Genomic DNA, 17512 nt, shown 5'->3' with positions numbered 1-17512 from the left:
AAACGACATTTTTTATGGAAGCCTCTGTCTGTCGTCTGTCTGTCGTCTGTCTGTGGTTTGTTGGTAATTTTATTTTACAGATAATCTCCAAAACTACTCGACTGATTTTTGTTAAATTTTATACTTAAACTATGAGTAAGTATATAGATGGTAAAAAGCTAACCAGAATTTCATTGATCATCCCTACCAACAATTTGATGACGTCGTTTATAAATGTTATTCAAACTATACTTGTGATTTATGAATCCGTCTTGTTTTTTTCGCTTAGACATCCAGATTTTCCGAAAAAAATTGTTAATCAGCAATTTGCAGTTTTTTTTCGTACCTGTATAAATTAAAAAACATTGTCGTAAATAACACTCACGTAAATTCCAATTTAAAAATAATAACCAACCGAAAAAAATGTAGATATTCTCAATTTATCAGTATATGCTTAACTTGGTGTATTTATGTTTATACTTCGAAAGAATTCGACTATTAGCACGTTCACATTACAAGTATCAGACATCAACATACAGCAAATAACTGAGTAACTAATGAACCACACTCAGTTTTTTTCCCAAAAACACTCAAAAATTTGAAGAACACTTATTCCGTAAATTTTTTCATTAACGATTTAATATGCTTCCAGTAACCTATAATTAAACACAAAAAGCTTGATGTCAAGGGTAAAAACTAAACACGGATTCATAAATCACACATAAAATTTAAATTTAAATTCGGCAGGGTTGTAAGATGAAGTCATTTTTTTGCGAAGGTAATAAACGAATCATTTTTAACCTTTTATCGTGTTTCCTATGACCTGAAAACATTTGCAACATACAACTTTAATTTTTTTCGTAAAAAATTTGGATTTTTAGTATAAAAAATTAACATTTACGATCTGCACGATATTCCTAACATACATATATAATTTGACAACAATCGGTCTAGTAGTTTCGGAGATTATCTGTCTATAAAAATCCGGACAGACCGCAAACAGACAGACAGACAGACAGACGGAAACGGAGACCTATTTTTTCGTATTCCACTACTACTTCCTTAGTTTACACTTACGAAATAAAAATTGACAGATTACACTATATCTTAGTGAAAGTGTTTAAGTGTAACTATCCTAGCCCATAAATTACAAGAATTATGCAAGTCCAGTGCGTTAAACAATTTATAACACTGATTTTGCGAAATTAATTTTTATATAACGACGTCATCAAAATTCTAGTGGGGATAATAATATTTTGCATAATTAAGAAAGGAATTATTTATCATGCGTACGACGGCGATGAACAGTTAACATGAACTCAAATTTTACAACAGTTGAGAATTTCGGAAATTATATATCTGATAAAATCGCCAACAAACAACAGACAGCCAGAAACGGGAGACCCACTTTTTCATTTTCTAGGAGCAATTCCTTTATAGAGATTCAGGCGCTTGTTTGATAGGTTTGTGAGTTTGTCGTTGATCAAAATTTGGTTATATGTAATATAATAACGGGTGATCAAAAACTTTTTAGATTGTATTTCAATAATTTGGATTTTTGACATTTGCATTGTAACCAAAGATATGACAAAGATTTCCATGGCCAACTCTAATCTGAAAACTTTTTTGATCACCCGTTGTACCATCAAGGGATCAAAGTAAAATGTTTTCATACATTTTTCCGGGATATACACAGCGGCTTAGTTAAAAAATCCACCTGTAAATAAAAGTGGCATTCCTGTTTTTTGAGTCGTACTTTGAAACCAGTTTTCGGTAAACCAGAAGTGATGGTGTTCATAACCCAAACCAAACTAGAAAAATGCGTTTCTGTCTATAAACTGACTTGACATTATTAAATTTAGTAAAATATAATTTATAACACATTACAAAACGATACCTGATGCTCACCTTTTTTACAGTTTCTCGAAAACCCAAACAAATAATTTAATTTAAATTTTGACGTGAATCGCAGGATTCCTAATATTCGTGTAGGCCAGACTGAATAACTTAGCGAAAAAGTCGAATTTATTAACAATCAATAAAATATAAATCGAATCTGTAATTGTAAAAAGCATTCAAATTCATAATGCCATAAAAAACGACCCACCTAACCTATCACTGACCAAACAAAAAAATATATTTTATTTCAGTGATCGAACACAGTGTCTCGAATTCTTAAAAGGTGTTGACATTTACAACCTAGTGTCGGATTACTTTTTAAATTAATAGAGATATCGTTTTAAAATAACACCAATTAAGGAGGTCACACAATGTGCAAGTTTCCGTACCTTTCTGTTTTAATAAAAAACAGATTGTGCGTTCACATGGTGTTTTCAGAAGTGCCACCACAGGAAACTTAACTTAATTGCGTCATAATTAGTGCTAATTAAAAATTAAAATTAATTAAAAAACCTTCAGTCAAAAGAACTGAAGTCGTCGTAAATAATATAGAGGTGGTCTGCATTTACGTACTTTTCAGACTTCATACTTCATTGTGTTTTCTTGGTACACTCACTTGACATTACCTGAAAACCAATGCCATATCTTATGATGCGCAACAAAGCTGAAATAGTATACATTATAAACAAAGCCCATTTTAAGAAATTATAGACATTTACTTCAATGAATAAGTCATAAAATACGGAAAATGTGCTGCAAATGCAGCACTGTATGGAAATTTATGTTGCTGCACTATCAGTGATATTTAATTATAATTATACACTGCTGTACGTACATACATGGTATATGGATAATTAAATTTTATTCGCACTTGCGATTCAAATGAATTTATTAGAGGTGAAACACCCACTAGCATCATTACGTGACGTCATCACTACCAGAATTTATCCCTTTTTGGTTTCATCATTTTAATTAGGCGGTGATGCGTGAAAATTACAGATTATGATAATTAAGTAGTAGTTTGTGAGATGAAATCATAAGATACTGTCCAACTATATGTTTCAATTGTTTTCAAATTTATGGCTCATTTTAATAAATTATATACTTTATAAAAATGCGAAGTTATTTATTGTTTTACAATCAATGATATATTCCTCCCTAACAATGTATAGTATTAAGAAATGTACGAACGGTTACACCTGCCATAAATTTAAATTTACATTCAAATTCATTAAATGTTGAATTGAGGTATCAACCGGGCGATATTTATTAATATAATAACTTCTACCAAGAATAGATTTACAGTTGACGTTAATTCTTCATAAATTTGGAAGGTTCTTTAATATTCAAAGATTTTTAAATTCAAATTTATATTACTGGGCCGATAGTACCTAATGATGACTGAGTCATAAAATGATGTCACTAGATCCATATGTTACTCATTTAAGCTCCAACGGTGTATCTTGTGCGCTTTATTAGATAGACTTTCACAATCATTATTATAGTTTCAAATTAAGAAAAAAATCCCTGATTGCCACTTTAATATGTAATCATTAGTTCCATCTTCTTTCTTGGTTTTTGACATTAGAAACGTCAAAACTGTCAAAAACGACATTTTGTATAGGAGAAATCTATCTGTCGTCTGTCGGTGGTCTATTGGTAATTTTATTATACAGATAATCTCCGAACCTACTAGACTGATGTTAGTCAAATTTTATACCTAATTTATGAGTAAATATATAGATGGTAAAAAGATACCAAAATTTCGCTACCAACAATTTGATGACTTCATCTCAAAATTTTCCTTTATAAATGTTATTTAGACTTGCATACTTGTGATTTATGAAACCGTCTTGTTTTTTACCTAAGACTTCTAGATTTTCGGGGAAAAAATGTTAAATAATTACACCTAGAATATACAAAATCAACTGCTGTGAAATTTTGTGTTTTAAGGTAAATCGCTAATTAAATTTTCTTTTGCAGTTCTTGATGTAATCAATAAAATAAATCGAGTCATTTTTTTTGCAGCACCCTGTATAAGCAAATCGAAAATTTATGAATATAAATGCAATAATTTCAAAAGTGGGCAGTATAATGAGAAACGATACTGCAAACAAAACTCAGACGGCAGCTCTTTGTACAGGTGGCTGCCTGGCTGCAGGTCATAAATTAGCGTAACGCCCGGAAGTGGTCAATTTTGCATTTAGCAAAATCTCAAGATCATATGTGTCAACAAACTGTCAGTCGAAAACGAAATCATATTTTTGTAATAACCAAATTAAAAACAAATAAATTTTATTTTTTATTGTCAAATATATTTTTTATCACCTTAAATGTGATTTATTCAGCAAAATTTTGAGGTGACGTCATCAATTTTTAAGGGAGGATGAGCAAATACATTTTGATCAAAAAAAAAACGGAAACGAAAGATTTACTTTTTCATGCTCTAGAACCTCTAAAAGTCATGAAAACATCTAGAAAACGTTAAAAATATAAAACACACCAAAAAAACGACTATGGATGCTACTTCTAATGTCAATAGCTGAGTTAAAACAAATACTTATATAAAAAAATAAAATAAGTTGAAGCAAAAAACTGAATTTTATACAACCTAATCCGTTTCAGCTTCTTTGAAAAATCATAATAATAGATTTCTTAATTTTTGTTCATACCTCAATAAATTAAAAACCATTTGGCGTAAATAACACCCCACAAATTCCAATTTAAAGCAGATAATCAACGGGAAAAAATGTATTCTCGGTTTCTCAGTACATGCTTAACTTCGACTGTTTATGCTTATAATTCGAAAAAGTTCAACTATTAAATGATTTTTATATTTTGTCCATTTTTCTTAATGTACGAAGTCTTCTTTTCTCAACAAGAACCTGATAACATGTTTCACTATTCTGTTGTTGAAAGACAACTCTATACATTAAAAAAAAAACAAAAAAAAATTAAGCCCCACCCACCCGCCCCGATCTCTGTTGTGTTGAGTTTTTAATTCCAAAATCAGACCGAAGGGCGAAGTTTAATTGTAATAACAATATTTATCTAAAAAATTCTACCACTTTAAAAACATATTTCACATGGTAATTTCTTGTAGAGAAATATTTTGCAGCAAAACTCCGCCCTTCAGCTCATGATGAATAAAACGTTCATTAAAATTGAGAAGGGGTGGGTGGGTGGGGCTTAAATTTTGTTCATTTTTTCTTAATATAGAAAGTCTTCTTTTCTCAACAAGAAACTGACAACATGTTTCACTATCCTGTTATTGAAAGAAAACTCTATACATTAAAAACAAGAAACAAACAAAAATTAATCCCCACCCACCCACCCCGATCTGAATTGTGATGAGTTTTTCATTTCAAAAGCGGACCGAAGGGCGGAATTTAATTGTAATAACAATATTTATCTAAAAAATTCTACCTTTTTAAAAACATATTTCATATGGTAATTTCTTGTAGAGAAACGAGGATTTTGCAACTAAACTCCGCCCTTTAACTCATGATGAATACAATTATCATCACAATTGAGAAGGAGTGGGTGGGCGGAGCTTGTATTTTGTCAATTTTTTCTTAATATACGAAGTCTTTTTTTTTTCTAACAAGTAACTGAACTAGTATTTAACTATCCTGTGGTTGGAAGAAAACTTTACGTATTAAAAAAACACAAAAATTAAGCCCCACCCACCCCCCCGATCTCAATTGTGATGAGTGTTTCATTCCAAAATCAGACCGAAGGGCGGAGTTTAACTGTAACATAAATATTTCTCTAAAAAATTCTACCCTTTTAAAAACATATTTCATATGGTAATTTCATGTAGAGAAATGAGGATTTTGCAGCAAAACTCCGCCCTTCAGCTCATGATGAATAAAACGTTCATTACAATTGAGAAGGGGTGGGTGGGCGGGGCTTATATTTTGTGCATTTTTTCTTAATATACGAAGTCTTCTTTTCTCAGCAAGAAACTAACGACATATTTCACTATCCTGTTGTTGAAAGAAAACTGTATACATTATAAAAACAACAAAAAAAAATAATCCCCATCAACCTGCCCCGATCTCAGTTGTGGTGAGTTTTTAATTCCAAAATCAGACCGAAGGGCGAATTTTAATTGTAATAACAATATTTATCTAAAAAATTCTACCTTTTTAAAAACATATTTCATATGGTAATTTCTTGTAGAGAAATGAGGATTTTGCAGCAAAACTCCGCACTTCAGCTCATGATGAATGAAACATTCATCACAATTGAGAAGGGGTGGGTGGGCGGGGTTTATATTTTGTCAATTTTTTCTTAATATACGAAGTCGTCTTTTGAGAACAAGAAACTTAAAACATGTTTCACTGTCCTGTTGTTAAAAGAAAACTCTATACATTAAAAACAAAAAACAAACAAAAATGAATCCCCACCCACCCACCCCGATTTGAATTGTGATGAGTTTTTCATTCCAAAATCAGACCGAAGGGCGGAGTTTAATTGTAACATCAATATTTCTCTAAAAAATTCTACCCTTTTAAAAACATTTTTCATATGGTAATTTTTGTAGAGAAATGAGGATTTTGAAACTAAACTCCGCCCTTCATGCTCATGATGAATAAAACATTCATTACAATTGAGAAGGGGTGGGTGGGCGGGGCTTATATTTTGTCCATTTTTTTCTTAATATATGTTTAAATTTTCTGTTGTTGAAGGAAAACTTTATATATTAAAAAAAAGTAAAGAACGACACAATGTCGCTAGAACTTGGTAAGATAAGACTGATTTTGGCAAATGACATACCCTCTAAGAAAAGAGAGGGTGGGTGGGCGGGGCTAGTACTTGGTTAGATAAGACTAATTTTGGCAAATGACATACCCTCTAAGAAAAGAGAGGGTGGGTGGGCGGGGCTAGTAATTGATAAGATAAGACTGATTTTGGCAAATGACATACCGTTTAAGAAAATAAAGGGCGGCTGGGCGGAGCTAGTACTTGTTAAGAGGAGACTAATTTTGGCGAATGACCTTCTAAGAAAATGAAGGGTGGGTGGGTGGGGTTAATATTTGACAAGATAAGACTGGATAATTAAATAATTTTTTTCGGCGTGATTTCAAGATCGTGTGCGAAAGTTGCTTCAGATTGTTAATTTGCATCAAATTCTCGATAAGCCACCAGTTATTCCTATTCAAATAAAACTCGTTTTAAAATTTTTTGTTTTCCAGTTGTCCACAGTTATTTGGGCAAGCAATAATTTGGACTTTTTTTAAATTCTTTAAAAAAAAAATGCACAAGTGGTCCACAAGAATTTTTTCAAATTCTTTCAAATACAAAATAAAATAGGTTCCAAAGATTCTTTCACAATTTAAAAGTGATACACAAGCAGTCCTAAACTGTTTCAAAAATAAAAAAACCTAAATTTTTCAAAATTCTTTCAAAAACAAAATAAAAGACATGTAAAATTTTTAAGGTTCTTACAAAAATATTCACAAAGTGCTCCAAAGACTGTTTCGCATATTTATTGAAAAAGACACCAAGAGCAAGAGTTTTTTAAAACACTTTAAAAAATAAAACACCTGAAGGCTTCCAGATTTTTTCAAATTTTTCATATACAAAACACAAGATTCTCTCATAATTTATAAATAACTATTTCAAAATCAAAAACACCAGGGTTTCCCAAAGTTTTTCCAAATGTTTTTCAAAAACAAAAGTTCTGCAGGATTTTTTAATGTGTTTCAAAAATAAGTATAAAGTGCTTCAAAAACTATTTCCCATATTAAAAAAAAACACTAGAAACTCCAAAAAAATGTTTTAAAAAGAGATTTTTTGGAGTTTTGTGAAAAATAAAGCAAAATATTCCGAAATTGTTTGACCTATTTAAAAACCAAGACGTTTAGGACTTCAATTTTTTGTTTTAATTCGTTCAAAAACAAAACATGACGGGCCCCAAGTTTTTTTTTATTTTTTTCAAGTACAAAACAGAAGAGGTCCCAAAAATTCTGTTAAGTTCTTAAAAAAAAACACCAAGCGTTCCCTAAATTTTTCCAAATTCTTTAAAAAATAAACACAAAGGACTGCCCTAAACTTTTTTCGAAACACTTTCTAAAACGAAACACCAGGGATTTCTTGTTTGATCCCAAGCTGTTTGAAAAATAAAAGAAAAAGGGCCCGGAAGAATTTTTGACATATTAAAAGAATATTTCACAATTTAAAAAAAGTAAAACACAAGAGGTCTCAAAAATTCCGTCAGACTCTTTCAAAAACAAAAACACCAGGGGTTCCCTAAATTTTTCCAAATTTTTTCAAAACTAAAACAAAAATTCTCGAGGATTCTAAAAATTCTTCCAATAATAATAAACAGAAAGAGCTTCAAAGTTTCTTTCATAGATTATAAAAAAGACACCAGGGGCACTACTTTCTATGTTAGATTACGAACTTATCAAGAGCCTAGCATCAGAAGAATTTAAAAAATCTTCGACTTTTGTTTTGCTTTAGAAAGAATTTTGGAAAAAATTGGGGATCCGAGTGTTTTTAATTATGAGTACTGAAGGCTACAATTTTTTTGACATTTTTTGCCAGTTTTCTCTGGAAGACCTGATGACTAATCTTCCTCGTATGTACACTTCTGTAATTATTGCTGATTCTCGTTTATAGCCCTCTATTCTCCGAATTATTCCCAACTTTCTCCAAACATAAATTTTTGGTTCATACAGTTCGCCAGAAGTAAACAAATGACCAGATCACTGAGCCATTGAGCCACGAGCTCATATATCTCGTGGTGGTACTAATATAACGTTATTATACCGTGCAATTGTTTTTGCAAAAATTTGAACGTTCAACTTATTTTACAATACGGTTCATTGACATGACGTCATCAAATTGTTAGTGGGGATGATTAGCCAAATTTCGGCTAGTATTTAACCATCTACATGATATTTCTAACATGCATACAAAATTTGACAACAATCGGTCCAGCAGTTTCGGAGATGACGTGTCTAATAAAAATAGACAGACAGACAGACTGTGTAATTTTAGTCTTTTTTTCTATTTCTATTTAATAAAAATGTACACAGAGGGCAGAAAGGCAGACGGAAGACCTATTTTTCTAATCTATTGAAAAATTAAATTATTTTTGACATTTGTCTATCAAAATAAAAACACCTTTAGATATCCAGAAAATGTAGCTACTTTTGGAGCAATTTTTAATAATGTTAATGGGAAAAATAAGCACAGCTAATTCTTAATTAATTTGAAATGGTTGTTAATATTAAAAGGTGTGTATGCAATGACTGATGGTACGTGGACGTTGATAATTACGTACTTAAATTTTCTGTTACGGAATTAATTCCCAACATCAGGTTTTAATATCTGATTGGAGATAAGAAATTATTAAGTTCGTGAGCAAGGATTTCGTGATAATGATATTTAAAGTGGCAACCTCTTTTAAAATGGTTTTGGAAAATCCTCATGAAAGCAAATAAATCAAAGAAATTCCAGAACTGATTTTGCACATTTATCCGCATCGTATGTTGAAGGCAGCAAGTAATTGGGAAGAGTTTTTACAGACAACTGTCTGAGAATTTTGGCAGTAATTTCAGCCATGTCTTTTTTGAGAAGAAAAATTCTGTTTGCACTTTAGCTGTGGTAACAAAGGTCGCGTGCTCGAACTACTAATTACTTTTCGACCACTCTTAAGCTTGTCTATTATACATTTTTACGGTTATGGCACAACTGTAAAAACGACGTTAATCATTACAGTCATGGCCATATGACATAAATGTGTCATGTAGTTGTTAAAATATTCCGCTCGAAGTAAGCCGCGAATTTCGCAAAACACTTTATTATTATGTAGCAACTAGTGTCAAGTTTTATTTCCGCGTCCATATTAATAGTCGCCCAATACCTGTCAAAACACAAAAATAAACAGTTCCATGTCCACGTGTCGTGCACTTGCAGGCTCCCCGTCCACTTTGACAAGTGCCAATGAATCCGTTAGAGGTCCCACGAATAGAAACCGAAACCGCCAAATCCTCGAACGGGGTAGAAAATTTTGATGGTCATCATATTCAACGGGTCTTGGATTCCTCACCGGACATCCGCAGTTCTCACGAAACTGTGCAACATGTGTCACTAGTAAAACTCGTATGTCCAGTTTTGGTCAGTCCGTTAAGGGTAGACAATCCAGGTTCATGGGTCAACTTCGCTAATGCAAGGGTCACTTTAAGGGGTTCCCACGAGTGTCCTTTGTCCGGCACTGATAAATGGGGTAGTTTCGTTTCGTATAGCCAGCGAAAGAGTTAAGCAATGGTCAAGTGAATTTTTAAAGGGTATTGAAGATGCGCTGCTTTTTATATCACTGACCGGTTTCGCGACCGGTGACACCCTTATTTGCATACGGATAAGGGCGCTCCTTCAACGTCACGTTTTAAGGATTTTTATCGGACTGACACGCTCATCGCAACCTTTCTCGAATTAGAAGAAAAGGAACAATCACGGGGGACAGATGGTGGCGGCTTCCATAACTGACAAGTTGCTGTCACTACCTGCGGAACACAACAATTCCAACGTTTCGGGGGCTTCAGTTTTCGGGGTTATGTACTGGGTGGCCTTACACTATTAACCCTCAATAACCCTCAAAAGTGCAAGAATTCACCTACAGACCAGATATGGAAGAGACAAAAACTGCTTCTGGCCATTCCTCGAGCCAAGGAACTAAATAAGAACACATCTGCTAAGCCTATGATTATCTACGACTAAGATATGTAGATTAGATCGGTAGGAATGCCCTAAGTCGGCTTATTTTGGCAGTTGCTGTAATTTTAGGCACGCTACAGTCATATAAGGTGTTGAAGGTGATATTTTATACAAATTATACCTTCATGTTCTCATTTGAATAATGCTCTCACTTTGTCGCATGTTCGAATTAAGGTCTAAGGTTTTAGCAACATACTCTTCAAGAAAATAACCCAAAATTCCAAATATATCTTCTACTTTGCGTAATAAACAGTGCAACAACGCGATTGGTAAGAAATTTTCGTGAACCTGAAGCTTTTTTTACCCTAAAATTAAGATCAGGATCGGTTTAAAGTAACTTTTCTAGCTTTTGGTTAGCTTCGTTTAAGTTTCACGTAAATGGAGTTTCTCAGGGGATTATTCGAGGGCCACTATTATTTCGATTATATGTAAAATAATGCTGCACTTTTGATAATAGATGTCATAAGAATAATCTGGTCTTCAATACAAAAAAAAAACACAGTTTAAGCCCCACCCATACCTGCCCTAATTTAAATAGCAAGTTTTTCCAGAACTATGACAGTAGTTATATTATTACTAAAAAGATGACTTAAAAGTTTTTGGTAATAATTTAGCAAACCATATAAAAATTTAATCTAAGTTTTGGAAAACCTTAAGAAATACTAGCCCCGCCCACCCGCCCTGTTCTCATTCGAACGATTTTTTACTAAAATAAAGGCGGGGTGGGTGGGCGGGGTTAATTATTTGTTCTCTTGTAGAGTAAGAATGGGAACTAATAAAATGTAGGCTGTTAAAAAAAGCGCTAATCGTAATATTTTGTTGTACAATTTGCTATAAGATTTATTTCTTATTTCAGAAGAAAAGAATGAGAGAACGGGTGGGTGGGCGGGGCTAAGTTTAACTTTTTCCACAGAATCTTTTATAAGCAGGCAATAGCCCCGCCCGCCCACCCGCTCTTCATTCCAGTGATCACTGTTAATATTGATTAGTCATTTACCAAAATCAGCCTTATCTTAAGAAATATTAGCCCCGCCCACCCACCTTGTATTTTTTTTCAGGATGCGTATATTCCAGAGTCAGTCTTATCTTACCAAAAATACTAGCACCCAGTACCTAGGTAATCATTGTCAAAAAAATTATACTTATCAAATAAAAAAGAAAGTCAAAGTTTAAGCTCCACCTACACCCGCCCCGATCGCAACTGTCACATCGAAGGGCGGAGCATAATTCCAACATCGATATTTCCCTACAAAACTTTACCATTTTGAACATGTTTTAAGTTTCTTGTTCTGAAAAGACGACTACGTATATTAAGAAAAAATAGGTAAAATATAAGCCCCGCCCACCCGCCCTATCTCAATTGTGATGACTTTTTTATTCGTCGTGAGCCAAGAGGTGGAACTTACTTGCAATCCTCCTACATGGGGTAATTCTTAAGTTTTTTTAATCCTTTTGCTAAAATAAAATCCAATTGTCATTTCACAGTAAATAAAATAAACCAACGAAATTCAAAAACGCAGGTGGGTGGGGTTAGTTTTAGCTTTTCTGTCTAGTAGATTCCACTATTTATCAATAAAAAATCCACCTTTCATCCAATAAAATGAGTGATCAATAATCTAATAATAACAAAATCATCGCAATTGAGATGGGGTGGGTGGGAGGGGTTTATATTGTGCCTTTTTTTCTTAATGAACATAGTATTCTTTGAACAAAACGATACTCAAAAACATGTTTTTAATTTCTTGTAATGAAATAAATATTTTGGAGTTAAGCTCCGCCCTCTTTGATGCGGCGAATAAAAAAATCATCACAATTGAGATAGGGCGGGTGGGCGGGCTTACATTTTATCTTTTTGTTTTAATATGTGTAGACTTCTTTTCACAAGATGAAATAAAATAAACAATTTGTATAAGGAAATATCGATTTTGCAATTACGCTCCGCCCCATAATTTCAAAATCCATATTTCGTTGAAAATGTACCAATTTAAACATGTTTTAAGTTTCTTCTAAAATATACCATAGAAAATGTCTAAAATAAAATATACTTCATTTTATATATACATTGTCGTACTGATGGTGTTCGAGATTTCTTGGTATCTCGTTAAGTATAATACATCCTTCTGTATTTGTGGATTATGCACCCGCCTTGATGTTTTACCCTAGACATCCAGATTTTTTCCTAAAAAACTGGAACTGTTTTACTGTACAACATTGGACCATTTTTTTCATATACTTCTCATTTGGAGATGTTTATGTTGTATATAAGATTTTGATCGTTTGTTTTTCATATTGTATATCTTTTGATAACAAAAAATATCTGTTTTGGTTAGTATTACCTCCTACACGTACGCTAAGGAAGTATTGTAATCGAGTCTATCGGGCGACTGGCTACTTTAAATTTTCTCGACGGTTCATGAATGATTGAATACGAAAAAATAGGTCCCCCGTTTTCGTCTGTCTGTCTGCGGTTTGTCCGTTTTTTGGTAAACAGGTATTGTCCGAAACTACCGCACCGATTGTTGTCAAATTTTATTCGTATGTTAGGAATATCTTGTAGATGGGAAAACGCTAACCAGAATTTGCCTAATCAATTTTACCACCAATGTGATGACAACACCTCAAAAATTTCATAATAAGTAGGGTTTCAATTTTATAAAATAACATATTTGTACATTATGAATCTGTCTTCAGATTTTCCCCGAGGCATCCAAATTTTCGAAAAAATCTCGAAATTGTACAGTATGGGATGAGTTTTTTTTTATTTCTTATACCAAATGTTATCTATATTTTTTGGGAAGAAACCTAGTGTGCTAATTAATTAATCAATTAATTACTCCTCTCTCCTGTGTTGAGCAAACAAGATCAAATAAATTTCAGTTTCTTTGAACACAAATGCAAATTTTGCCATTTTTTTCTTAATATACGTAGTTTTCTTTTCACAACAAAAAACTTAAAATATATTCAGAATGGTAAATTTTTGTGGGGAAATATGGGTTTTGCGATTAAGCTCCTCCGTCTAGCTTACTACGAATAAAAAAATCGTCACAATGGAGATTGGGCGGGTGGGCGGGGCTTATATTTTGCCGTTTTTTTCTTAATATACGTAGTTTTCTTTTCACAAGAAACTTACATGTTCAAAATGGTAAATTTTTGTGTCGAAATATCAATTTTGCAATTACGCTCCGCCCCTCGGTCTGACAACGAATGAAAAGTTCATCACAATTGGGAGTGGGCGGGTTTAGGTGGGGCTTAACTTTATATAGACGATTGCATGAGAACATGTTTCACATGGTAATTTGCAGAGAAATAAAGATTTTGCAATTAAGCGCCGCCCCCAAGCCCAAGACGAATAAAAAAAATCATCACAATTGAGATAAGACGGGTGGGCGGCGTTTACATTTTGCCTTTTTCTCCTCATATGTTTAGTCTTCTTTTCACAACAAGAATCACAATGTTTAAAATGGTAAGTTTTTGTAGGAAAAACCGATCTTATAATTACGCTCCGCCCCTCAGTCTGACAACGAATGAAAAATTCATCGCGACTGAGATCGAGACAGATGGGTGGAGCTTATCTCTGGCTTTCTTTTTACTTAATAAAATTAGTTTTACGCGATACTCAAAAACATGTTTTTGATATCTTGTAGAGAAATAAAGATTTTGCAGTTACGATTCGCCCCCTTGGTTCACGACGAATAAAAAAAAATCATTACAATTGAGGTAGGGTAGGTGGGCGGGGCTACATTTTGCCTTTTTTTCTAATATGTGTAAATATGGATCAAAAATCGATTTCCTTCTACAAATGTACCATTTTAAACATGTTTTAAGTTTCATCATGTGAAAATAAGTCTACACATATTAAAACAAAAAGAAAAATATAAGCCCGCCCACCCACCCTATTTCATTTGTGATGATTTTTTTTATTCCTCATTAACCAAGAACACGGAGCTTAACTGCAAAATACTTATTTTCCTTCCAAAAAACTAAAAACATGTTTTTGAATATCGTGTTTTTCAAGGAACACTATGTATTTTAAGAGAAAAAAGGCAAAAAATGGACCCCGCCCACCAATCGCATCTCATCTCAACGGTGACGATTTTTTTATTTTTAGAAACCTAAAACATTATTAAAATGGTAAATTTTTGTAGGTAAATATAGATTTTGAAATTAAGCCCCGCCCCCCCGATCTGACAACGAATGAAAAAATCACCACAATTGAGAATTGAGATCGGGGCGGAACCAAATTTTTGACATTGTTTTTTTCTTAATGTACCTACAAAGTTTTCCTTGGACAAAACGATTACTTAAGACCATATTTCACGTGGTAATTTCTGGTAGAAAAAATAAGGATTTTGTAATTAATCTCCACCCCTCGACTTGCGACGAATAAAAAAAATCATCACAATTGAGATAGGGCGGGTGGGCGGGGCTTACATTGTTCCTTTTTTTTAATATGTGTAATCTTCTTTCCACAACAAGAAACTTAAAACATGTTTAAAGTTGTAAATTTTTGTAGAAGAGTATCGATTTTGCAATTACGCTCCGCCCTCTTGGCTCACGACGAATAAAAAAAATCATCACAATTGAGACAGGGCGGGTGGGCGGGGTTTATATCTTGCCCTTTTTTTCTTAATATACTTAGTCTTCTTTTCACGACGAGAAACTTAAAACATGTTCAAAATGGTACATTTTTGTGGGAAACGTGAATTTTGCATATGACCGAATTCTTGCGAACATAATAAACATAAACAGTTGAAGTTAAACAATAAGTACTTAGAAATTGGAGCGAGGGAAATTGACGAATAGAAAAATTTAACAGATTTTTAGAAAACATGTGGTTTTGAGGATTGTTGCACCAATTTCTTTAAAAATCCATAAGTTTCTACTAGTATTATTATTAGTCCTGTTCCTGTTTAATTTAAATCATATGACCGCTTGTTGGAGACTAAAATTTTTATTTTTGTCTAGAATGCAATATGTCATTAAATTCAGCGTTTACGATGTAACGATATCTCGTCTAATAAGGAGGCTATTGCCAGGCAGGAAAATATGAGATTTTGTGCTGCATTTTTGAAAATCTATAAGATTTTTTTGAAGCTCGAATAGTCTTCATCGGCGAACAGCTACTTTCATGTTTTCTAGACCTTTCATGACCCCTAGAGTACGAAAAAGTGTTTATTATATTGTCTGTCTCGATTTTTGTTAGGCAGATAATCTCCGAAACTACTGGACAGATTGTTGTCAAATTTTATATATTTGATGGAAGTATAGTGTAGATGGTATAACTGTTACTGGTATTGTTATATTTTTTATTATTAATATTGGACATTCCAATACTATAGAAACAGTTACAACATTGTGTTTTATCATTATGTTCATACTTTTGGAGAAATTGTTTGACCGTTCACCCGAGAATGTGTGTTCGTAACATAATGCGTTCGAATCGAGAACAGTGGCGCAATATGGGTGCTTTAAGTGTGATACATTAATGAATTCAGGAACACAAGCTCTACGAGAATCTGAGAATTTTTGAGTTAATTTTGCTCAGAAAATATGCTGGTAAAATTTCGAATGTAATGCTGATCCACCCTGTATATGCACCAGTGAAAATTTACGGAATTCTCGCCCATAAGTTATGATTTATTGTTAAGCGTTGAGGCTCGATACGTTCAAATATGGTTATTTTTGTGAAAAAAAGTAATAATTGTATTTATTTTTCAGTGGTTGTTGAATATTTACGACCGTACTCAGTCTCGTATGTTTAACAAGGTAACAATTAGTCGTCTATACGTGTTGCGGTGTAGATGATGTAAGTTCCCATATTGGTAGTGGCGGTTGGCAGAAATGTGTACCGTTTGCAGAAGTTGCGTGATTTTTATTCATTAATGGGAATCGGGAGCCACCCTTGCAGTCCGAAGAGGCAAAGAGTTAATATTCACCCTCTAGAAAATCCGGCGGTATCTCTATAAATCAATTGTTGCAAAAAATAACAGTATCAAAAGGTGTGATGATAATCGACCTCCCTGGAAGATGCAACCCTTGTTGAATCAACAAAGGGTGGTTGATGCTTTTTCATAAGGGTATTATAGAGGTCTGTAATGCTCCCGTTCGCTTCTTGTGTGTAAGCACTCACTCGAAGAAATGTGTTTGATTCGAAATGAATCCTGAAGAAACCTAAATAAACATAATTACGGATTCATCCTAAAATGATCGTTTCTACGGTCGCTAGATCTAGTCGGTTTATCATTGAAATTAAGTAATTAGTGCTGTACGTAATGTTAACAAGAACGTTACATTTGTTAATTATAATGCGCATATAAAATAAGTGGTCATAAGTTTAAGAGAAAAAAATTGAAATTAATTAAAGGAAATCTGTCCAATGAATCATAGAGAGCATACAATAAAACAAACACTTAACAAGTACATTTATTAAAGCTTGACAGAGACACCTATAAAAAGAGAAAATGTCTTAAGAATAAATTAATTCGTCGATGCAGCTGCTAGACAAATCAGTTTTTGAGAAGTCACAATTATTTTCCAACTTCCATAATGATTGGTTGAAGCTACACTTGATAAACATGTGGGTATGACTGTTTGCTTACAGTCCGCCCATCTCTGTCATTTTCACTTATTTTTAGTCTCGATCCAGCAAACCAGAAGCTTCTCGAACTAGTCCGTTGTCAGTTTTGACCAATATCATTTCCCTTTACTCTACATCACTTGCTGACTGAATAATTATAGCATTCGAGACGATGTGGGATAAGGAAGCACGAAATTAATTTTCCGAGTGAAAATATCTGCGACATCAGTTACTGTTATTTGGAATGTAGGAGTGATAGAAATAATGTTTCTACATATGTTGCCATTGCAGCGAATATTAAAGCCATTTAGGTAATCAAAAACGTGT

The sequence above is a fragment of the Zophobas morio genome, unplaced genomic scaffold (genome assembly GCF_036711695.1).
Source record: "Zophobas morio isolate AGI-343-1 ecotype UQ-CSIRO unplaced genomic scaffold, CSIRO_AGI_Zmor_V1 ptg000044l, whole genome shotgun sequence".
NCBI classification, from domain to species: Eukaryota; Metazoa; Arthropoda; class Insecta; order Coleoptera; family Tenebrionidae; genus Zophobas; species Zophobas morio.
Note: the sequence above shows the minus strand (reverse complement) of the source record.